This window comes from Cheilinus undulatus, linkage group 11, assembly GCF_018320785.1.
Source record: "Cheilinus undulatus linkage group 11, ASM1832078v1, whole genome shotgun sequence".
In the NCBI taxonomy this organism is placed as follows: domain Eukaryota; kingdom Metazoa; phylum Chordata; class Actinopteri; order Labriformes; family Labridae; genus Cheilinus; species Cheilinus undulatus.
The window spans coordinates 47,442,526-47,466,666 of NC_054875.1; the positions used below are offsets into that span (position 1 = coordinate 47,442,526).

Below are 24,141 nucleotides of genomic sequence, written 5' to 3' on the forward strand. Positions count from 1 at the left end.
ATTTAATATGGGAAATATGATGTTTTTGTGTTTTTTACCATAAAAAATAACAGACATGGTGTACAATAACTGGCATAAAAGGGGTGTGACATTGAATTTCTTTTTTTTCTTTTTTTTTTTAATTTATTTTTTTTTTTTTAGGGTTGAAGTTGTTGCAAGTAGTGAAAGTTCAAAAAAAAATGTTGAAAATGATTGTTTTATCAACACTTATCTGCATGTCTGATTTCTGATTATACTGAACTCAGCCATGCTTAAAATTACAAAGGAGCTAGGGTTAAACAGAAATCGGATAGATGGTTGAACATTTTAACATATAATTATGAGCCACAGTAAAAATATTGGCATTTCATCACATTGTTATTAAAGATAAACCTTTATTAATCCTCCACTTGGGTAAATTTGGTTATGACAACAGCTCAAAGTAGAGGGAAACATAACCAGCAAATATTTAACAAAAAAAAAACGTAAACTAGGAATGTTTGTAACACTTGCACTCTTTAATAAAGAAATTAACAAAAAAAAAAAAAATAAAGGGGAAAGTGCCAACAATAAATAAATACCATATGACAAAAAGTGATATAATAGTCTTATTTACAATTGTACACATGCACATGTTGACTTGTGGAAGGATCAAGACCAGATTTGAAGAAAACAGTGTGAATGGTACTGATTTAATTGAGGGAAAAATATCCAGGCATTCATTACACATCTTAAACTGTAATAGTATTATCAATAATTGAACATGTTGAGGAGCAAAGACTTTTGGATAGCTGGCTGTAACATCTGTGGGACAGTGTTCACATACATATTTGTACAAACAGACATAAAAGCATAATCACATTAATGTAAGCTCTTATATCTACTGTATACGAGTTAAAATAGAAGAGACCTAGGAGAAAATTTCTACTGTCAACAAATTGTAAACATGAGATCATCAGTCAAGAAGTAAATCCACCTGCACAACAGCATGAATAATTTATAAAAAATATGAAAAAGAAATTTTTTAACGTAATCTTGTAAAACAGGATTACTAGTGCATGTTTTGTTCTTTGTAGGACATTAATGAAGGGAACCGACTGTATTTGTTTCAGTAAAACCCTTTAAAGAAGCATTAATAGATGCGTTTGGAGGGAAAGGAGATGCAAGTCAAAGACACTTTGGTATAAAAACTGATCATGCCATTTAAGAAGCTGCTGAAATCCTGTTTTATTTCATGTTAACTCATTAAGATTTTCTGTTTGCATTCAAGCTGTCAAAACATAAATGACGGTTCATTAATTTGTAAGTCGGGCTGCCAAATGATCAACATTTTTAATCAGGATTAACTCAGAATCCCTGCAGTTAATTGCAATTAATCACATCATGTTCAATCACATTAATCACTATTTAAATTTCAGGTGAAGGTAAATGTTGATAACGTAATGTGCAGATGACTTTTGACTTGTCCACTGAGCTGTCTGAGTTTTCAAAAGGGAAGTAAAAAAATGAGGATCAGTGATCGACTTATTTTTCAGAACTGTGGCTGTAGGGAGACTTTGAAGAAGCTGAACCAAAGTGTGAGATTACTCTGGATTAAAATAATAATGCACTAATTATGCATCAAATGAATCACAATTAATCTCAAAATCTCTGGTTAAAGAAAAAACAGAATTTATCCTGCTTCCTTGGTAACCAAAGTTGCCCGACCCTGACTTGAATGATCTGGCACTCCTTAAAGGGACAGTGTAACAGTCTTTGGCTGAAGGGGCTGCTCAGGCCCCAACAATGTTATGCAGAGGGTGAGAGGGGTTGTCCATGAAGGATGCCAGCTTGGCCAGCATCCTCCTCAGAGTCCAGGGAACACTCCAGGACAGACCTGCCCCTCCTGACCAGTTCAGTCTTTTTCTGTGCTCCTTCCTCCACAGCCAACCACTGCATAAAGGAAAGCAGACGCTGTCACACTATTGTAAAACGTCCGTAACAAGAGTCCTGCACGCTCCGAAGGACCTCGGTCTCCTCAGCAGGTGCAGATGTGACCTTCTCCACTGGAGAAGTCAAACACCGTGACCCTCACAGCACTGCTGGGGTTCTCCAGGTGAACCAGGGACCTGTGCAGCAGGTAGACAACGGTGTTGTCCACCCTGATGTCTGGCTGGTGGGCGAGCCACAGGGGGTCCAGGCTTGAGCTCACCAGGGAACAGGTGTGCCAAGGTTGAGCTCCTCCCTGGACTTCATCAGATGAAAGGCGAGGGTCTGAAGTGGTTCAGCTCCCTGAGGTACGACGTCTTCAGGACCGGAACCATGCAGGAAGTCTTCCACAAAGTCGGGATCCTCTCCAGACTTGGGCTCAGGTTAAGAAGATGACCAGGAGCCTCTTGCAGTTTGCACGGTCCTTCAGGAGTCAGGGCTGATACTGGCAGGACCTGTAAAAGAATGTAGATTGTAGATTTATGGATCCCTTTAAGAGTTCCATATATAGTTTCCTAAAGATGATTAAAATCAGTACTTCCATACAAGATTAAAACCATTAATAGGGAAGGTTAAAACATTTTTAACTGGTTTTGGGGGTAGAGTAATTGAAAATAACACTTAGATTTCTAAAGACTTAGCTAAAATCTCAAAAAAAGTTTCCCACCAAGAGTGCAACATCACAACATTTAGAATATGGTGTTAAAGTCGAGGCCTAAAAAGAAGACTTAAAAAACAGAATGTGAAGCTCACCTGCAAGCACTTGTTGTCGGAACTACGTTAGAGCAGCTCTGGCCTCCAATGGCTTCAGGTATCCGGTGGTTAGTTGACAACCCAATCTGAATCCTGGCACTGCATCTCATCGGAGATGGAGGGCATCAGGGTCTTCTTGTAGAATGAACACTGGTAAGAGGATAAAAAATAGGTTCAGTTGTAGGCAAGGGTTCATACCCTCCTGCAGCCTATGGCCAGCGACAAGTCCAGAGTCACCAAAGGCTGACTTGCAGATGCAATCTTGACCTTAGCTTGGACAAAACAAAGATGTTTCAAAAGTGCATCATAACAGCATCTGTGCCTCATGGTCCCAACCCATCCAAAGTTGGGCTTAAGTTAGAAATCATTTTGGGGAAACATGACATGAGTGTGTCGAGTCCCAACTTCCTCTTACCTCTGGCTATGGTCCCCAGCATGAGGATGCCTGGCTCAACTTCTCACGTGGATGGAGGAACCAAAGACCATCTCCTTGTAGACCCCATGATGTAAAACAGCAGCAGCTTGTCCCTGAAAAAGGACTGCAAGCACAACCAGTACAGTACACACAAACAAGACAGGTTATCAGTGTATACCATGGCTTCTGGCTCTTATTGTAGTCTTCATCATTTCCTTATCTTCATATTGCTGGATGACTGTGCAGGAGCCATAAAAACAGTCTGATGCCTCGCTGGTTGTCAAAATTCTTCCTCAGTGTTGGGATGTAATTCCTTCCAGAGCACCTTGTAAATGTTTTTGTTGCTGTTCTATAGGTTCCCTGAAAAACCAGCTAATGATGTGATATTTTGCTGAGAGCAATTTGAATTTTGTTTTTCCATAGTTGATCCAAGTTTCCTTGAAAGCACCTTGAGAATATTGTTTTTTGTTGTTGTTCCATAGTTGATCCAAGTTTCCTTGAAAGCACCTTGAGAATATTGTTTTTTGTTGTTGTTCCACAGTTGATCCAAGTTTCCTTGAAAGCACCTTGAGAATATTGTTTTTTGTTGTTTTTCCATAGTTGATCCAAGTTTCCTTGAAAGCACCTTGAGAATATTGTTTTTTGTTGTTTTTCCATAGTTGATCCAAGTTTCCTTGAAAGCACCTTGAGAATATTGTTTTTTTGTTGTTGTTCCATAGTTGATCCAAGTTTCCTTGAAAGCACCTTGAGAATATTGTTTTTTGTTGTTGTTCCATAGTTGATCCAAGTTTCCTTGAAAGCACCTTGAGAATATTGTTTTTTGTTGTTGTTCCATAGTTGATCCAAGTTTACTTGAAAGCACCTTGAGAATGTAGTTTTGCTGTCGTTTTTCTTGTTATTTATTGTGGTTGTTGTAAGTGAGCGACAAGGCAGCCTTCATGAACTGAAAAAAATTGACTCACCGGCTGATGGTGACCTACCTGCTGCAGGATACAAGTGTAGCAGAAGGCCAGTAAAACCCACTGAAGGGTGGCAGAGAACCCTCCCGCCAAAAAAGCCTCTTTAGGGTGGAGGAGGACCCAAAGGCCAAAAGAACCATTTTTGAGTGGAGGAGGACCCAGAAACCGGAGGAACCCTTTCTGGGCGGAGGAGGACCTGGAGGCCGAAGCAACTAGTTTTGAGTGGAAGAGGACCCGGAGGCCGGAGAAACTAGTTTTGAGCGGAAGAGGACCCCGAGGCCAGACGAACTAGTTTTGAGTGGAAAAGGACCCGGAGGCCGGAGGAACCCTTTTTGGGGTTCCTCCTGGAGGCTCCTCTGGCCTCCAGAAGGCCAGAGGAGCCCGTTCTGGGTGGAGGAGGACCCGGAGGAACCCTTTTTGGGTGGAGGAGGACCCAGAGGCTGGAGGAACCCTTTTTGGGTGGAGGAGGACCCGGAGGCCGAAGGAACTAGTTTGGAGTGGAAGAGGACCCGGAGGCCGGAGGAACTAGTTTTGAGTGGAAGAGGACCCGGAGGCCGGAGGAACTAGTTTTGAGTGGAAGAGGACCCGGAGGCCGGAGGAACTAGTTTTGAGTGGAAGAGGACCCAGAGGCCGGAGGAACTAGTTTTGAGTGGAAGAGGACCCGCAGGCCAGAGGAACTCTTTAAGGGTGGAGGAGGACCCGGAGGCCGGAGGAAACCTTGTTGGGTGGAGGAGGACCCGGAGGAACCCTTTTAGGGTGGAGGTGGACCTGGAGGCTGGAGGAACCCTTTTTGGGTGGAGGAGGACCCGGAGGCTGGAGGAACCCTTTTTGGGTGGAGGAGGACCCGGAGGCCGAAGGAACTAGTTTGGAGTGGAAGAGGACCCGGAGGCCGGAGGAACTAGTTTTGAGTGGAAGAGGACCCGGAGGCCGGAGGAACTAGTTTTGAGTGGAAGAGGACCCGGAGGCCGGAGGAACTAGTTTTGAGTGGAAGAGGACCCGCAGGCCAGAGGAACTCTTTAAGGGTGGAGGAGGACCCGGAGGCCGGAGGAAACCTTGTTGGGTGGAGGAGGACCCGGAGGAACCCTTTTAGGGTGGAGGTGGACCTGGAGGCCAGAGGAACCCTTTTGGTAGAGGAGGACCTGGAAGAACCCTTTCTGGGTGGAGGCGGACCCGGAGGCCGAAGGAACTATTTTTTAAATGGATGAAGGCCAGGAGGCTGGAGGAACCCTTTTAGGGTGGAGGAGGACCCGGAGGCCAGAGGAACCCTTTCTGGGCAGAGGAGGACCCGGAGGCTGAAGCAACTAGTTTTGAGTGGAAGAGGACCTGGAGGCCGGAGGAACTAGTTTTGAGTGGAAGAGGACCTGGAGGCCGGAGGAACTAGTTTTGAGTGGAAAAGGACCCGGAGGCCGGAGGAACCCTTTTTGGGGTTCCTCCTGGAGGCTCCTCTGGCCTCCTGGAGGCAGCCTCCTCTGGCCTCCTGGAGGCCAGAGGAACCCTTTCTGGGCGGAGGAGGACCCGGAGGCCGAAGCAACTAGTTTTGAGTGGAAGAGGACCCGGAGGCCGGAGAAACTAGTTTTGAGCGGAAGAGGACCCGGAGGCCGGAGCAACCCTTAAAAGGTGGAGGAGGACCTGGAGGCTGGAGGGACATTCTTTAGGGTGGAGGAGGACCCGGAGGATACCTTTTAGGGTGGAGGAGGACCCGGAGGCTGAAGGAACCCTTTTTGGCTGGAGGAGGACCCGGAGGCCGGAGGAACCCTTTCTGGGTCGAAAAGGACCCGGAGGCAAGAGGAACCCTTTTAGGGTGGAGGTGGACCTGGAGGCCAGAGGAACCCTTTTGGGTGGAGGAGGACCCGGAGGAACCCTTTCTGGTTGGAGGAGGACCCGGAGGCCGGAGGAACACTCTTTAGGGTGGAGGAGGACCAGGAGGCTGGAGGAACCCTTTTAGGGTGGAGGAGGACCTGGAGGCCGAAAGGAACCATTTTTGAGTTGAAGAGGACCAAGAGGTTGGAGGAACCTGTTAAAGGTGGAGGAGGATCGGGAGGCCGGAAGAACCATTTTTGGGTGGAGGTGGACCTGGAGGCCACGGGGACCCTTTTGGGGTGGAGGTGGACCCGGAGGCTGAAGGAACTAGTTTTAAGTGGAAGAGGACCTGGACGCCGGAGAACCATTCTTTAGGGTGGAGGAGGACCCAGAAGCCGGAGGAACCCTTGTAGGGTCGAGGAGGACCTGGAGGCCAGAGGAACCCTTTTAGGGTGCAGGAGGACCTGGAGGCCGCAGGAACTAGTTTTGAGGGGAAGAGGACCTGGAGGCCGGAGGAATCCTTTTTGGGTAGAGGTGGACCTGGAGGAACCCTTTTTGGGTAGAGGTGGACCTGGAGGAACCCTTTTAGGGTGGAGGAGGACCCAGAGGCCAAAGGAACTTGTTTTGAGTGGAAGAGAATCCAGAGGCCGGAAGAACCCCTTTTTGAGTTGAAGAGGACAAAGCGGTCAGACAAACTGTTTCTGGGTGGAGGAGAACCCTGAGGCCGGAGGAACACAATTCGGGATGGAGGAGGACCCAGAGGTCAGAGGAACCCTGTTTGGGTGGAGGAGGACCCGGAGGCCGAAAGAAATCATTTTTGAGTTGAAGAGGACCAAGAGGTCGGAGGAACACTCTTTAGGGTGGAGGAGGACCCGGAGGCCTGAGGAACACTCTTTAGGGTGGAGGAGGACCAGGAGGCTGGAGGAACCCTTGTTGAGTTGAAGGAGGACCCGGAGGCCGAAGAAACTATTTTTGACTGGAGGAGGACCCAAAAGCTGGAGGAACCCTTTTACGGTGGAGGAGGACCTGGAGGCCCTGAGGAACACTAGTTGGGTTGAGGAGGCCCCGGAGGCTGGAGGAAACCTTTATGGGGAGAAGAGGACCAAGAGGTCAGAGGAACGCTTTTAGGGTGGGGGAGAACCCGGAGGCCGGAGAAACCATTTTGGTTGGAGGAGGACCTGGAGGAACCCCTTTTGGGTGGAGGAGGACCCAGAGGCTGAAGGAACTATTTCTGAGTGGGAGAGGAGCCGGAGGCCGGAGGAACCCTTTTTGGGCGGAGGAGGACCCGGAGGTCGGAGAAACCCTTTCAGTGTGGAGGAAGGACCCGGAGGCCGAAGGAACACTCTTTAGGGTGGAGGAGGACCAAGGGGCCGGAGGAACCCTCTTTAGGGTGGAGGAGGACCCGAAGGTCAGAGGAACATTCTTTAGGGTGGAGGAAGACCCGGAGGCCGGAGGAACCCTTTTAGGATGGAGGACGACCCAGAGGCCGGAAGAAGTGAAGGAGAGAAGGAGGATCTGAATGCTGGAGGAACCGTTTTTGGTTGGAGAAGGACCCAGAGGCTGTAGGAACCCTTTTTCGGTGGAGGAGAAACCAGAGACGGGAGGAACCCATTTTAGGGTGGAGGAGGACACGGAGAACGGAGGAACTCTGTTTGGGTGGAGGAGGACCCGGAGGCTGGAGGAACCCTTTTTGGGTGGAGGAGGACCCGGAGGCTGGAGGAACCCTGTTTGGGTGGAGGAGGACCCGGAAGCTGGAGGAACCCTGTTTGGGTGGAGGAGGACCCGGAGGCCAGAGGAACCCTTTTTGGGTCGAGGAGGACCTGGAGTTCAGAGAAACCCTTTCAGGATGGAGGAGGACCAGGGCCAACGGAACACTCTTTAGGGTGCAGGAGGACCTGGAGGCCAGAAGAACCCTTTTTGGGTGGAGGAGGACCCTGAAACTGGAGGAACTGTTTTTGGGTGGAGGAGGACCCAGAGGCTGGAGGAACCCTTTTAGGGTGGGGGAGAACCCGGAGGCCGGAGAAACCATTTTGGTTGGAGGAGGACCTGGAGGAACCCCTTTTGGGTGGAGGAGGACCCAGAGGCTGAAGGAACTATTTCTGAGTGGGAGAGGAGCCGGAGGCTGGAGGAACCCTTTTTGGGTGGAGGAGGACCCGGAGGCTGGAGAACCCTTTTTGGGTGGAGGAGGACCTGGAGGCCGCAGGAACTAGTTTTGAGGGGAAGAGGACCTGGAGGCCGGAGGAATCCTTTTTGGGTAGAGGTGGACCTGGAGGAACCCTTTTAGGGTGGAGGAGGACCCAGAGGCCAAAGGAACTTGTTTTGAGTGGAAGAGAATCCAGAGGCCGGAAGAACCCCTTTTTGAGTTGAAGAGGACAAAGCGGTCAGACAAACTGTTTCTGGGTGGAGGAGAACCCTGAGGCCGGAGGAACACAATTCGGGATGGAGGAGGACCCAGAGGTCAGAGGAACCCTGTTTGGGTGGAGGAGGACCCGGAGGCCGAAAGAAATCATTTTTGAGTTGAAGAGGACCAAGAGGCCGGAGGAACACTCTTTAGGGTGGAGGAGGACCAGGAGGCTGGAGGAACCCTTTTAGGGTGGAGGAGGACCTGGAGGCCGAAAGGAACCATTTTTGAGTTGAAGAGGACCAAGAGGTTGGAGGAACCTGTTAAAGGTGGAGGAGGATCGGGAGGCCGGAAGAACCATTTTTGGGTGGAGGTGGACCTGGAGGCCACGGGGACCCTTTTGGGGTGGAGGTGGACCCGGAGGCTGAAGGAACTAGTTTTGAGTGGAAGAGGACCTGGACGCCGGAGAACCATTCTTTAGGGTGGAGGAGGACCCAGAAGCCGGAGGAACCCTTGTAGGGTCGAGGAGGACCTGGAGGCCAGAGGAACCCTTTTAGGGTGCAGGAGGACCTGGAGGCCGCAGGAACTAGTTTTGAGGGGAAGAGGACCTGGAGGCCGGAGGAATCCTTTTTGGGTAGAGGTGGACCTGGAGGAACCCTTTTAGGGTGGAGGAGGACCCAGAGGCCAAAGGAACTTGTTTTGAGTGGAAGAGAATCCAGAGGCCGGAAGAACCCCTTTTTGAGTTGAAGAGGACAAAGCGGTCAGACAAACTGTTTCTGGGTGGAGGAGAACCCTGAGGCCGGAGGAACACAATTCGGGATGGAGGAGGACCCAGAGGTCAGAGGAACCCTGTTTGGGTGGAGGAGGACCCGGAGGCCGAAAGAAATCATTTTTGAGTTGAAGAGGACCAAGAGGTCGGAGGAACACTCTTTAGGGTGGAAGAGGACCCGGAGGCCGGAGCAACCCTTAAAAGGTGGAGGAGGACCTGGAGGCTGGAGGGACATTCTTTAGGGTGGAGGAGGACCCGGAGGATACCTTTTAGGGTGGAGGAGGACCCGGAGGCTGAAGGAACCCTTTTTGGCTGGAGGAGGACCCGGAGGCCGGAGGAACCCTTTCTGGGTCGAAAAGGACCCGGAGGCAAGAGGAACCGGGAGGCCAGAGGAACCCTTTTGGGTGGAGGAGGACCCGGAGGAACCCTTTCTGGTTGGAGGAGGACCCGGAGGCCGGAGGAACACTCTTTAGGGTGGAGGAGGACCAGGAGGCTGGAGGAACCCTTTTAGGGTGGAGGAGGACCTGGAGGCCGAAAGGAACCATTTTTGAGTTGAAGAGGACCAAGAGGTTGGAGGAACCTGTTAAAGGTGGAGGAGGATCGGGAGGCCGGAAGAACCATTTTTGGGTGGAGGTGGACCTGGAGGCCACGGGGACCCTTTTGGGGTGGAGGTGGACCCGGAGGCTGAAGGAACTAGTTTTGAGTGGAAGAGGACCTGGACGCCGGAGAACCATTCTTTAGGGTGGAGGAGGACCCAGAAGCCGGAGGAACCCTTGTAGGGTCGAGGAGGACCTGGAGGCCAGAGGAACCCTTTTAGGGTGCAGGAGGACCTGGAGGCCGCAGGAACTAGTTTTGAGGGGAAGAGGACCTGGAGGCCGGAGGAATCCTTTTTGGGTAGAGGTGGACCTGGAGGAACCCTTTTTGGGTAGAGGTGGACCTGGAGGAACCCTTTTAGGGTGGAGGAGGACCCAGAGGCCAAAGGAACTTGTTTTGAGTGGAAGAGAATCCAGAGGCCGGAAGAACCCCTTTTTGAGTTGAAGAGGACAAAGCGGTCAGACAAACTGTTTCTGGGTGGAGGAGAACCCTGAGGCCGGAGGAACACAATTCGGGATGGAGGAGGACCCAGAGGTCAGAGGAACCCTGTTTGGGTGGAGGAGGACCCGGAGGCCGAAAGAAATCATTTTTGAGTTGAAGAGGACCAAGAGGTCGGAGGAACACTCTTTAGGGTGGAGGAGGACCTGGAGGCCTGAGGAACACTCTTTAGGGTGGAGGAGGACCAGGAGGCTGGAGGAACCCTTGTTGAGTTGAAGGAGGACCCGGAGGCCGAAGAAACTATTTTTGACTGGAGGAGGACCCAAAAGCTGGAGGAACCCTTTTACGGTGGAGGAGGACCTGGAGGCCCTGAGGAACACTAGTTGGGTTGAGGAGGCCCCGGAGGCTGGAGGAAACCTTTATGGGGAGAAGAGGACCAAGAGGTCAGAGGAACGCTTTTAGGGTGGGGGAGAACCCGGAGGCCGGAGAAACCATTTTGGTTGGAGGAGGACCTGGAGGAACCCCTTTTGGGTGGAGGAGGACCCAGAGGCTGAAGGAACTATTTCTGAGTGGGAGAGGAGCCGGAGGCCGGAGGAACCCTTTTTGGGCGGAGGAGGACCCGGAGGTCGGAGAAACCCTTTCAGTGTGGAGGAAGGACCCGGAGGCCGAAGGAACACTCTATAGGGTGGAGGAGGACCAAGGGGCCGGAGGAACCCTCTTTAGGGTGGAGAAGGGCCCGAAGGTCAGAGGAACATTCTTTAGGGTGGAGGAAGACCCGGAGGCCGGAGGAACCCTTTTAGGATGGAGGACGACCCAGAGGCCGGAAGAAGTGAAGGAGAGAAGGAGGATCTGAATGCTGGAGGAACCGTTTTTGGTTGGAGAAGGACCCAGAGGCTGTAGGAACCCTTTTTCGGTGGAGGAGAAACCAGAGACGGGAGGAACCCATTTTAGGGTGGAGGAGGACACGGAGAACGGAGGAACTCTGTTTGGGTGGAGAAGGACCTGAAGGCTGGAGGAACCCTTTTTGAGTTGAAGAGGACCAAGAGGTCAGAGGAACCCTTTTTCGGTGGAGGAGAAACCAGAGACGGGAGGAAGCCATTTTAGGGTGGAGGAGGACCTGGAAGCCAGAAGAACTCTTTTTGGGTGGAGGAGGACCCAGAGACTGGAGGAACCCTTTTTTTGGTGGAGGAGGAACCAGAGACGGGAGGAATCCATTTTACGGTGGAGAAGGACCCGCAGAATGGATGAAGACAGTTTTTTGTGGTGTAGGAGAGCCCAGAGTCCAGAGGAACACTCTTTCGGGTGGAGGAGGACAAAGAGGCCAGAGGAACATTCTTTAGGGTGGAGGAAGACCCGGAGGCCGGAGGAACCCTTTTAGGATGGAGGACGACCCAGAGGCCGGAAGAAGTGAAGGAGAGAAGGAGGATCTGAATGCTGGAGGAACCGTTTTTGGTTGGAGAAGGACCCAGAGGCTGTAGGAACCCTTTTTCGGTGGAGGAGAAACCAGAGACGGGAGGAACCCATTTTAGGGTGGAGGAGGACCCAGAGACTGGAGGAACCCTTTTTTTGGTGGAGGAGGAACCAGAGACGGGAGGAATCCATTTTACGGTGGAGAAGGACCCGCAGAATGGATGAAAATGGTTTTTTGTGGTGTAGGAGAGCCCAGAGTCCAGAGGAACACTCTTTCGGGTGGAGTATGACCCGGAGGCCGAAGAAAACCCTTTTTAGGGTTGAGGAGGACCAAGACGCGGGAGGAACCCTTTTTCAGTTGAGGAGGACCTGGAGGCCTTAAGAACCCTTTTTGGGTGGAGGAGGACCTGAAGGCCCGGAGGAACCCTTTTTGAGTTGAAAGGACCGAGGTCGGAGGAACCGTTTTAGGGTGGAGGAGGACCCGAAGGCCGGAAGAACTGTTTTTTAAATTGAGGAGGACCTGGAGACCAGAGGAACCCTTTTTGGGTGGAGGAGGACCCAGAGGTCAGAGGAAGCCTTTTTGGGTGGAGTAGCCCCGAGGCCAGAGGAATTATTTTTAAATGGAGGAGGACCGGGAGGCCAGAGGAAATCTTTAAGGGTAGAGGAAGACCCAGTGGCTGGAGGAACCCTTTTTGGGTAGAGGAGGACCCGGAGGCCAGAGGAACCCTTTTAGGGTGGAGGAGGACCCGACAGTCGGAGGAACATTCTTCAGGGTGGAGGAAGACCAGGAGGCCGGAGGAACCCTTTTAGGGTGGAGGAGGACCCAGAGGCCAGAGGACCACCTGGAGGAGGACTGTGCGGCGGGAAGAACCTTTTGTTTTGAGTGAAGGAGGATCTGGATGCTGGAGGAACTGTTTTTGGGTGGAGGAGGACCCGGAGACTGGAGGAACCCTTTTTGGGTGGAGGAGGAACCAGAGACGGGAGGAATCCATTTTATGGTGGAGGAGGACCCGCAGAATGGATGAAAACGTTTTTTTTTTGTGGTGTAGGAGAGCCCCGAGTCCAGTGGAACTATTTTTAAACGGAGGAAGACAGGGAGACCAGAGGTACCCTTTTAGGGTGGAGAAAGACCCAGAGGCTGGAGGAACCCTTTTTGGTCGGAGGAGGACCCGGAGGCCGGAGGAACCCTTTTAGGTTGGAGGAGGACCCACAGGTCGAAAGAACACTAGTTAGGGTGGAGGAGTACCTAGAGGCCGGAGGAACTGTTCTTGGGTGGAGGAGGACCTTGAGGCCAGAGGAACCCTTTGTCGGTGGAGGAGGACCCGGAGGTCGAAGGAACACTCTTTAGGGCAGAGGAGGACCCAGAGGTCAGAGAAACCCTTTTTGGTTGGAGGAGACCCAAGGCCGGATGAACTTTTGTTTTTAAATGGAGGAGGACCCGAAGACCAGAGGAATCCTTTATGGGCGGAGGAGGACCTTAAGGATGGAGGAACACTTTTGGGTTGGAGGAGGACCTGGAAGCGTGAGGAACCCGTTTTGGGTTGAATAGGACCCCGAGGCGGGAGGAACCCATTTTGGGTGGAGGAGGACCCAGAGACTGGAGGAACCCGTTTTGGGTGGAGGAGGACACGCAGGATGCATGAAGACAGTTTTTTGTGGTGTAGGAGAGCCCTGAGTCCAGAGGAACACTCTTTCGGGTGGAGGAGGACAAAGAGGCCAGAGGAACCCTTTTTAGGATGGAGTATGACCCTGAGGCCGGAAGAAAACCCTTCTTAGGGTTGAGGAGGACCAAAAGGCTGGAGGAACCTTCTAGAGGAAGGAAGTGGACCCGGAGGCTGGACTAACACTTTCTAGGATGGAGGAGGACCCGGAGGCCGTAAGAACCCATTTTAGGATGAAGGATGACCCAGAGGCTAGAGGAACCCAGGCCGGAAGAACCCTTTTTGGGTAAAGGAAGACCCGGAGGCTGTAGGAACCCTTTTTCGATGGAGGAGGAACCAGAGATGGGAGGAACCCATTTTAGGGTGGAGGAGGACCCAGAGGCCTAAGGAACACTCTTTAGGGTGGAGGAGGACCCGCAAGTCGGAAGAACACTCTTTAGGGTGGAGGAGGACCCGGAGGCCTTAAGAACCCTTTAGTTGAAGAAGACCAAGAGATCGGAGGAACCCTCTTGGGAAGGAGAAGGACCCGAAGGCCGGTGGAACTATTTTCAAATGGAGGAGGACCTGGAGGCCAGAGGAACCCTTTTTGGGTGGAGGATGACCTGGAGGCCAGAGGAACCCTTTTTGGGTCGAGGAGGACCTGGAGTTCAGAGAAACCCTTTCAGGATGGAGGAGGACCAGGGCCAACGGAACACTCTTTAGGGTGCAGGAGGACCTGGAGGCCAGAAGAACCCTTTTTGGGTGGAGGAGGACCCTGAAACTGGAGGAACTGTTTTTGGGCGGAGGAGGACCCAGAGACTGGAGGAACCCTATTTAGGTGGAGGAGGACCCAGAGACTGGAGGAACCCATTTTGGGTGGAGGAGGAACCAGATGGGAGGAATCCATTTTAGGGTGGAGGAGGACCCGGAGGCTGGAGGAAACCCTTCTTTGGGTTGAGGAGGACCAAGAGGCTGGAGGAACCTTCTATAGGAAGGAAGTTGACCCAGAGGCTGGACTAACACTTTCTAGGATGGAGGAGGACCCGGAGGTCAGAGGAACCCATTTTAGGATGGAGGATGACCCGGAGGCCGGAGGAAACCATTTTTACGGTGGAGTAGAAAAATGTTTGTTTCGTATTACCATTAGCAGTGTGGAATCAAAGGCTCATTGCCAGCATGAATGTTTGTTTTTATTACCATTAGCAGTGTGAAATAAAAGACTTATTGGGAGTAAAAATGTTTTTGTATTACCATTAGCAGTGTGAAATCAAAGGCTCATTGCCAGCATAAATGTTTGTTTTGTATTACCATTAGCAGTTAGGAATAAAAGGTTTACTGTGAGTAAAAATGTTTGTTTTTATTACCATTAGCAGTGTGAAATAAAAGGCTTGTTGCCAGCATAAATGTTTGTTTTGTATTACCATTAGCAGTGCAAGAAAAAAGACTCATTGCCAACAAGAATGTTTGTTTTGTATTAACATTAGCAGTGTGAAATAAAAGGCACATCGCCAAAAGGACTGCCAATAATTTTAACATTAGCAAAACTAAAGATAAAAGCAGTCCAAACTTTAAAATGATGTTTAAAAGTACAAATCACCAACCTACCATTACCTTGTCTTGGACATATCGGGGCTGATGGTCAGGTCCAGGTATGGACTTGGATCATCACTGCGTCCTTACAGATGCAAATGTGGTTCACTTTTTCTTTAAACCAGCAGAAGTTTAGTGTATTTGATCCCGTCATAAACGTCAAAAATTGTTTATGTTGCGATGAACGTTTTTTTTTAAGTTGTTTTTTTTAATGTAATTTTTGTTGTATTGATCACGTTTTATTAACTGGGCTGAGGCAGTTGGGTGCAGTTTACTTGGGGGAGTTTTGGTTTTGTTTTTTGTTCCAGCACAGTTTTAGCAGCGTTTTTTGTTTATTTTTGCTTCTTAGTTATACCATTAGTGTTTTAGTTTGTTTTGCTTCTTTGTTATACCATTAGTGTTTTAATTGGTTTTTGTTTCTTTGTTTTACCTCTCAAACTTTCCCTGTAGCCAATAAAAAAGCGGGACTCACCTGAGGCTGGTCAGGACACTGATGAAGAGGTCTGTGACCTACCTGTGAATCCTGGTGTAGCTGAGGATACCTTCCTGGAGATGAAGTCTCTGTCCATGTTCAGGCTGAATTTGATGGGGGTCAGGGAGACCAACACTTGCCTCTGATGACTGGAATCTGAGTAAAGAAAAAAACATTTATTTCAGATCCACAATCCATAAAAAGTAAACGCTGATGTCCATTCTTTTCAGTTTCTATTCAATGCGAACATTTGTAGCACTTGCCAATATGTAGCTTGTGCATCACGGCACAGTGCCAAAAACATGTTGGAGAGATGGATGCATCTTGTTCAGTCTCAGTGTGCAAAGGCTCTTCTCTGACATTTGCCTCAAATATCCCATTGAACGTCAGTTGAAACTTTGCATGTTGTTTTAAAACTATGCAAATAAGAGCAACAGAAATAAAAATCAGAAATAAATGTGTATATAATGAAGTGGCTAATCCTAGGCCTGTGCGATATATCGGTTTTATTGATAAATCTGATTTTTTGTTAGGGCGAATTAAAAAATGAAAATCTAGATTTTTTGATATTCCTCTGCGCTCCTCTTTCTCTCCCCCCTGGGGCTCCCGTAGTTTAGACCCTCCCCCTCCTTCACCACAGAGACACGCAAACCACAGCACGGTTACCACGCAAATGCTGAGTTTCGTCCCATAAGAACTGTATATTTTCGTCAGCTGTTTGGACCTGGTTCAGGTTTGCAGCTTCGGACCATAAACACACCACAGCACACTGCAATATTTGTTTAAAAGCTGACAACTAAAGGAAGCAGCACGACAAACGTGTGTCACCATCTCAAAGACATGCAGTCGAGTGGACAAAGTGTGTCTCACTATGGGATTGACAAAAGCTCTACATCCATCAAACACACACTCAAAGCAGCCAATAGCACTGAAATCTAATGGTGGTCACTTGGAAGTAAACCAGTATCGAGTAACCAGTGATAATAAGGGCCGTGTTCGCTTTGCAGAGCGCATGTGCCGGTCTGTTTAGGGCTTTAACACAAGTTGGGCCGCCTCGGTTTGTTTTCCGCTCAGCGCAGCAATGATTCCGCAAAAACACCACTTTGAAATGTGTTTAAACTCCTGACTCGCTTAATAAATCCATGTTCAGTGTTAGAAACGAGCTGTGGCGGTAAACGACACAGATGTATGAAGAGATGCAGCTGTAAACACTGCACTTTGCAGAAAGTCAGTAACCGCTGTAGAAACTTAGTTGAACACTGATAAAAACGCTACTTCCAAAACTTCCTTCACAATTAAAGTCTGTAGCTGTTATTATTTATTAAGGGCTTTTATTGTGAAAGCCCCCAGTAGGAAATAATGTGTAGTCAATCGTCTCTTGACTCACCTCAGCATTACAGAAGTGAAACCTAAAACTATAGAAGCAGTAACACAATATTGAACATACAGAAATAATACTAAAAAACATTTTTCATGTTATGCTCAGAAATGAATTCTGTATGCCATCACAGGTTTCTGCAAATAATTGCAGCCTGTCTGTGTTGATGTAAACTCTCCTTGCAGTAAAAGGTGCATATTTGATACCAAATTACAGCTTGCTCTTACCAAAGAGGAAAATCCAGTTGGTATTCTTTACATTTAATTCACAAAATAAAAGAAAAACATGCTTTTACTTTTTTTGGTCATTTATATGTGTTTTTTTAAACAAGGATAAGAAAAAAATCGTTTAAAATTGTAAATCAAATTTATTGAAAGAAATTCGGGGATTAGATTTGTTTGGCCATATCGCCCAGGCCTAGCTAAACCATGCACATATAAATATTAACTAAGCAGATGAAAACAGGATGAGAGGTTGTGAAACTCAACACTCGCACATGGTGACCTTATGAGATCCTACTAACCTACAGATACCAAGTCACTCATTATTTAGAAATATTATTTAAAAGATGCTAAAGTAAAGATGGCTGAATGAAACCTCAAGGATTGGCGCTTTCTTTCCATTTGTGCTGAAAAAGATTCTCAGCTTTAGGGGATAGATTTGGGGATAAGCAGTGACATCTTCTGGTACACTGAAGTTACTGCAGCCAGCTTAAAGTGGAGCATTTGAACACCACCTTACTTGTAATGAAGTCAAAGAATTCTGCATTTAACTGAAGCTGCACATGTAGTCTATGCATCAACAGTTCTGTTTTCACAAGCTTTCATCAAAAATGAGCCCATTCAACCCTGACTACTTGTTCAGGGAATGATTTGAGCCTCTCCTGTAGAAATGCACTGATTCATCTTGGTGAGCCATCATGGTGTCGACAGATTTAAATTCTGAAAACTTTCTTTCCAGAACAGCTCATATTCTGGCTGACAATTTCTCCGGCTTCCTGGAAAAAAACTTTTACCTCAAAATTGTGTAATCAGATTCAATCTGGCAGGAATTCTACAATTCGTATCAAATGTGAGTCAAATTAATATTGATGGGTTTAAAAGTATTGTCTTTTAACCTGTTGCCCCTTTATTCCACTTTTTCACCCATTTTTGCCCCATCTGCCTTTCAAAGATTTTCTGGTAAATGATTCTTGTCTTAACTAAATTTTTGCAACCCTTCATCATTTTTGAGCCACTTTCAACCCATTTTTGCAGCTTTTTTTTTTAATCTATTTTACCATTTTCACTTATTTTCAACGTTTGTGAACCGTTTTTGACACCCTGAGCTGCTTTTCACAGTTTTTGCCTGCCCATTTTAGACAGTTTTCTGCCTCTTTTAGAATTAAATCAATTTTCCCTTGAAGTTACTTCATTTTATCCTCGTGGGTCCAGATGTTGATGCAGATCACGCTTATCTGAAGTCTGACGTCACGTTTTTAAAGAAAGGCCTTTACATTTTGAAAACAGTGCCACTGTACTACAGCATACATGAATAAATCAGCATTTTTAAGAGTGGTTATTATTCAGGTTAAGAATTAAATGTTTATTACAGATTCACTTTAACATTGGTCCCTCATATGGCTGGGCCCCAGTCCAGATAGCTTTCCCCATTTTCCGCCCTTATTATGGGATGCCTTGATTTTCTTTTCACTGTCAGATTGGCATAGAACAATTAGGACTGAATTTTGATACAAGCAGTATCGCTTATTTTGATCCTTCATCCTCCATACTCTCCTCAAATGATTGTGCCCCCAAAGGTTAGAATAGTTGGGGATTTTCATTACTTTTTATTTTTATTTCATTACTTTTGACTGCTGGTTTGTTAACTTAGTTTATATTTTGTAAAAATGCTTCATTTTAGTTTAGTTTTTATTAGTTTGAGTTTTTTACGGATAGATGTCAGGACTGAGTGAATGTCATACATTTTAAAAACATAACAGGCTACTCTTCACTTATTTATTTATTTACTGATGATGTTTGAATAAAACTCCAGACATAAAACTACCACTGTGTGAAGTCTTAACCAATCAGATCAGGCCATTTTACACTCCCCAGACTCTGGTGTAGGTTCCAGTCAGTCTGGTTGTGTCAAAAACTAAAACTAAAGAGATTATGCCTCTGTTTTTATTTTATTTTAGTTAGTTTTGTAACTAAAAGGATTTTTAAATTTTAGTTATTTAGTTAGTTTTATTTAACTATAACAACCTTGGTGCCCCCACATACAGTGCTTAACAAATTTATTAGACCACCCTAACCCTAACCAAAGTAAGGTTTATGCCACAGCTGCCCTAAATCAACAGCACTGGTAATTTCCAAAATCATTTTTTATGTTTCTGCAATGGTTAATACACCAATATGTAGAAGCTCTTTAACCCAAATGATATTTTTAATGCTAAAATATAATTATTGTTGTTATCCATGAATTTTCAAATTTACTGATTTGCAAAAAACTGGAAAAAAAAAAAAGTAAAGCACATTAATATTTCTTGATTAATATGTCAAATTATAGTTATTTACTTGCATTCCTACACAGAAAAATGAGTTTTAGTGCTTGAATGTTATGCTTGATTAATTTCTGACTTCTCAGAGAAGCCCAGTGAGCCGGCTCAAATTTGGGTGAATTCAGTTTGAAATCCCTCATTCCTGTTCAAAAAGGTAAAACGTGGAGAGCTCACTGAAAATGAGCACTTCATGATGCTGGATGGTCTTGGAGACAAATATGACAGGTGGTATAATAAATTTGTAAAGCACTGTACATGTCAACCCCCAAGGTGGTCAAAACCCCCCATTTGAAAAAGCACTTTGAAAAGGTTTGAACACATTTGTTTCTAGCAGAAATTCTACAATTTGTATCAAATGTAGTAAAAATGTTTTTATAATCAATGGTATGTTCTTGGGTTCTTATGTTTAGGTTAACAGTATTAGCTGAATGTATCATTGGTTCTGGTTTTTGTTGCGTGCTGGTGCTTCGTTTTATTTGTGTCTTTGCTTATTATCAAAGTAATGCTGTTTTTTAAAGTGCTGTACAAATATTATAAAACGGCTTTGTTAAGTTCACTGTGCCATCACGTCACTGCTGTTAGACTTAAACCTCAAAAGTTTGACATTTTCAAGATAAAATAAAGTCCTAAAGCTAGATAGTCCTCATTAGACAACAGGAGGAATTTCTTTTTAAACAGTGAGTTTAAACAGACAGGGAAGAGTTTAAACAGACAGGTAAGAGTTTAAACAGACAGGTAAGAGTTTAAACAGACAGGTAAGAGTTTAAACAGACAGGTAAGAGTTTAAAGAGACAGGTAAGAGTTTAAACAGTGAGTTTAAACAGACAGGTAAGAGTTTAAACAGACAGGTAAGAGTTTAAACAGACAGGTAAGAGTTTAAACAGACAGGTAAGAGTTTAAACAGACAGGTAAGAGTTTAAACAGACAGGTAAGAGTTTAAACAGACAGGTAAGAGTTTACACAGACAGGTAAGAGTTTAAACAGACAGGTAAGAGTTTAAACAGACAGGTAAGAGTTTAAACAGACAGGTAAGAATATAAACAGACAGGTAAGAATATAAACAGACAGGTAAGAGTTTAAACAGACAGGTAAGAGTTTACACAGACAGGTAAGAGTTTAAACAGACAGGTAAGAGTTAATAAGAATTTAAACAGTGAGTTTAAACAGACAGGTAAGAGTTTAAACAGACAGGTGAGAGTTTAAACAGACAGACAAGAGTTTAAACAGACAGGTAAGAGTTAATAAGAATTTAAACAGTGAGTTTAAACAGACAGGTAAGAGTTTAAACAGACAGGTGAGAGTTTAAACAGACAGACGAGAGTTTAAACAGACAGGTAAGAGTTAATAAGAATTTAAACAGTGAGTTTAAACAGACAGGTGAGAGTTTAAACAGACAGGTGAGAGTTTAAACAGACAGGTAAGAGTTTAAACAGACAGGTAAGAGTTTAAACAGACAGGTAAGAGTTTAAACAGACAGGTAAGAGTTTAAACAGACAGGTAAGAGTTTAAACAGACAGGTAAGAGTTTAAACAGACAGGTAAGAGTTTAAACAGTGAGTTTAAACAGACAGGTAAGAGTTTAAACAGACAGGCAAGAATTTAAACAGTGAGTTTAAACAGACAGGTAAGAGTTTAAACAGACAGGCAAGAATTTAAACAGTGAGTTTAAACAGACAGGTGAGAGTTTAAACAGACAGGTGAGAGTTTAAACAGACAGGTGAGAGTTTAAACAGACAGGTAAGAGTTTAAACAGACAGGTGAGAGTTTAAACAGACAGGTAAGAGTTTAAACAGACAGGTGAGAGTTTAAACAGACAGGTAAGAGTTTAAACAGTGAGTTTAAACAGACAGGTAAGAGTTTAAACAGACAGGTAAGAATTTAAACAGTGAGTTTAAACAGACAGGTGAGAGTTTAAACAGACAGGTGAGAGTTTAAACAGACAGGTGAGAGTTTAAACAGACAGGTGAGAGTTTAAACAGACAGGTAAGAGTTTAAACAGACAGGTGAGAGTTTAAACAGACAGGTAAGAGTTTAAACAGTGAGTTTAAACAGACAGGTAAGAGTTTAAACAGACAGGTAAGAATTTAAACAGTGAGTTTAAACAGACAGGTGAGAGTTTAAACAGACAGGTGAGAGTTTAAACAGACAGGTGAGAGTTTAAACAGACAGGTGAGAGTTTAAACAGACAGGTAAGAGTTTAAACAGACAGGTGAGAGTTTAAACAGTGAGTTTAAACAGACAGGTAAGAGTTTAAACAGACAGGTAAGAGTTTAAACAGTGAGTTTAAACAGACAGGTAAGAGTTTAAACAGACAGGTAAGAATTTAAACAGTGAGTTTAAACAGACAGGTGAGAGTTTAAACAGACAGGTGAGAGTTTAAACAGACAGGTGAGAGTTTAAACAGACAGGTGAGAGTTTAAACAGACAGGTAAGAGTTTAAACAGACAGGTGAGAGTTTAAACAGACAGGTAAGAGTTTAAACAGTGAGTTTAAACAGACAGGTAAGAGTTTAAACAGACAGGCAAGAGTTTAAACAGTGAGTTTAAACAGACAGGTGAGAATTTAAACAGTGAGTTTAAACAGACAGGCAAAGGAAGCCAAAGCTCTGAAGCCTAATCTGAGTCTGTTTCTCACAAATATCAACCATAAAAAAGAACAAGAACAACAACAGGTGGGAAATTAAGGAGCGGTTACCTACAGTGCAGCATAAGCCAGACGTGAGCCGTCCTCTTCTTCTTCTGTGGTGTTTTAGGGTAGCTTGCATCCACTCTGCATTACTGCCACCCTCGGTTTCTTAACCTCTCACCACTCCATCTTTTATATTCTGTCGTCCAGCAGTCACAGAACAGCTCCTTCCTTCCTTCCTTCCTTCCTTCCTTCTTACTCGTCGTTGCTTTCTTCTCCTCTACCTTTTTAATGCAGTACGCACGCGACCTGTTACTTCCGGCTCCATACAGTTTTCACTTAAGCAGGCCACCGCGGCGCTTTTTTATATCCTGTTGCTCCTCCCACCGGAAGTTGCTGAATCATATTTTTGGTCAAAAACGGATTTTCTCACGATTTAAACACAGTTTAGACTTTTAAACCCTCGCGGTTTGTGCAGCGTAATTTTGCACCTTTTACCTTTTACCTTTTATTTATCCTTCTAGTCAACAACAAAGTCATACTTGAGGAGAAAAACGCATCAAACAAACAAACCAGCATCTGTTTTTTTTTTCAAACCGGAAGCCATCATTTGGCGCCTTCCTGCCTATTAACAATGCGGAAATGCGTTGCCTCGGGTTTCCCAGATTCATCTGTGGGAGGCTGATGGCTGCAAATGCAGCACCTGTCGGTAGAAACGCTGAGATGAAGTTGTGAGAAAGTGCCAAAACACAGAAACGCTTGTGAAACTTTGTCTTCTAAAACGGAGAAGGAGAGGAAGATGACGGCGACTTCTTCTTCTTCTCTGGTTTTTAACGGCAGCTGGCATCCATGAAGTTGTATTGCTGCCTCCTTCGGTTTCTCATACTCTAGTTACTCGATCATTTTATATTCTGTTTAACAGTCCAGCCACAGTCAGAAAAGTCAACACTTCCTCTCTCCCTTGCGCACATTCAAGAATACCTTTCACACTATTCTCGGCTCTTCCTATTCTCTCCAACTTATTCAACATTATTTGTCTTTCTTGTCTGTATCTATCACATGACACAAGTATATGTGCTGTTGTCTCTGGCTCTTGACAATGCTCACACAGTCCTGTTGGGTGTTTCCCTCCTAGGTGCAGTGTGCTGTTCAAGTTATTATGCCCAATCCTTAGTCTTGTTGTTACTACTTGTTCTTTCCTTTTCTCTGTTTCTTGATGCTCTTACTCTGTTTTGTATTGAATATAAATGTCTTCCTTTGGTCTCAGTGTTCCATTTTTGTTGCCACATCTGGGTCACTTTGCTCCACACAATACTTTTACCCTCTGACTTTGACAATTTAATATTTACTTCAATAGCTGTTCTTTAACTGCCTCCTTTGCCAGCTTGTCTGCTCTTTCGTTCCCAACAATGCCCACGTGTGCAGGGTCCCACAGAAACACAACATCACATATCTTTTTCAGTCTTTCAAAAGAGATCAATATTTCAAATATTAAATCTTGGAGAGATCTTGCTACACCTGTTCCAATACCGGTCAAGGCTGCCATGGAATCACTGCATATGGCAGCTCTTTTTGCAGCCACTGAGATGATGGCGACTTTTCCCGGATGTAAAATAATAGAGAGCAGAGAAAAGTTTGGCGCCAATCTGTGCATAGGTGTGCACGTTTCCGCCAGCTGAACGCCTCACAGGTGTGCAACAAAGGTAGTTTGACTTTGATAAAGGAACTGTGGGTTCAGCAGCTCTTCTTCTCTTCTCTACTCTTAAATACATTCAGAGTCAGTTTAAAGGAGCTTATTAACCCACATCAGTTTGGAGCGTGATATCCCTTTATACTGTCGGACATGAGGTCACATGACATTGCTCTTAAAGCTGTGGCTGATGAATTGATAGCCCCCCCAGTCCAACTTTTGCATCATTTTTCTGTTTGCCTATGGTTGAGAGGTATTTTCAGCAATGAAACAAATATGAAGAAGCATTTTTTCAGGTAACAACACCAAAGAACTACAAGACACCCCAACTCTGAAATGTCTGAGCCACTGACTCAACAGCACTTTGTCTTCACGGCTTAAAAGAGCCTCATTATTCAAACTCTGTATTTGAACAATATTTGAACCTCCTCAGTCCCTGCATGTACACGTGAGGGCATTTCATCTTGGTTTTCCTACAACTTACCACTCATTTCTATCAGCATTTTTAAATCACAGCCCAGAATGTCCACTGAAGTTTGAATTTAATGAGAAGTTGGGATATTTTGGGGACTTTGCTTCGAAATGTTGAATTATTTTCATGGAAGGTATATTTTTGTATATTTTGGAGAGTGTCACTGGAAGTTTTAGGAGAAATTTGCTTTGAAATAGTTTGATTATTGTCATAGGAATTAGCCAAATATGTTTGGATGCTTTGAGGGATTTGTTTGTTGGATTTCAGGCATTTTAGAGTCAAGTTTTTGGATTTTGTTTCAATGAGA

At 45.8% G+C, this 24,141-nt stretch overlaps 1 long non-coding RNA gene across 1 annotated transcript; it reads right to left on the reverse strand.

The window, feature by feature from the left end:
- Positions 1–540: 540 nt before the first annotated feature.
- LOC121517828 lies at positions 541–4,891 on the reverse strand. Its single transcript, XR_005992580.1, has 3 exons — positions 3,116–4,891; positions 2,701–2,850; positions 541–2,402 (listed from the first exon to the last, which is right to left on the reverse strand). It is a non-coding gene; the product is annotated as an uncharacterized LOC121517828 (long non-coding RNA).
- Positions 4,892–24,141: the final 19,250 nt, after the last annotated feature.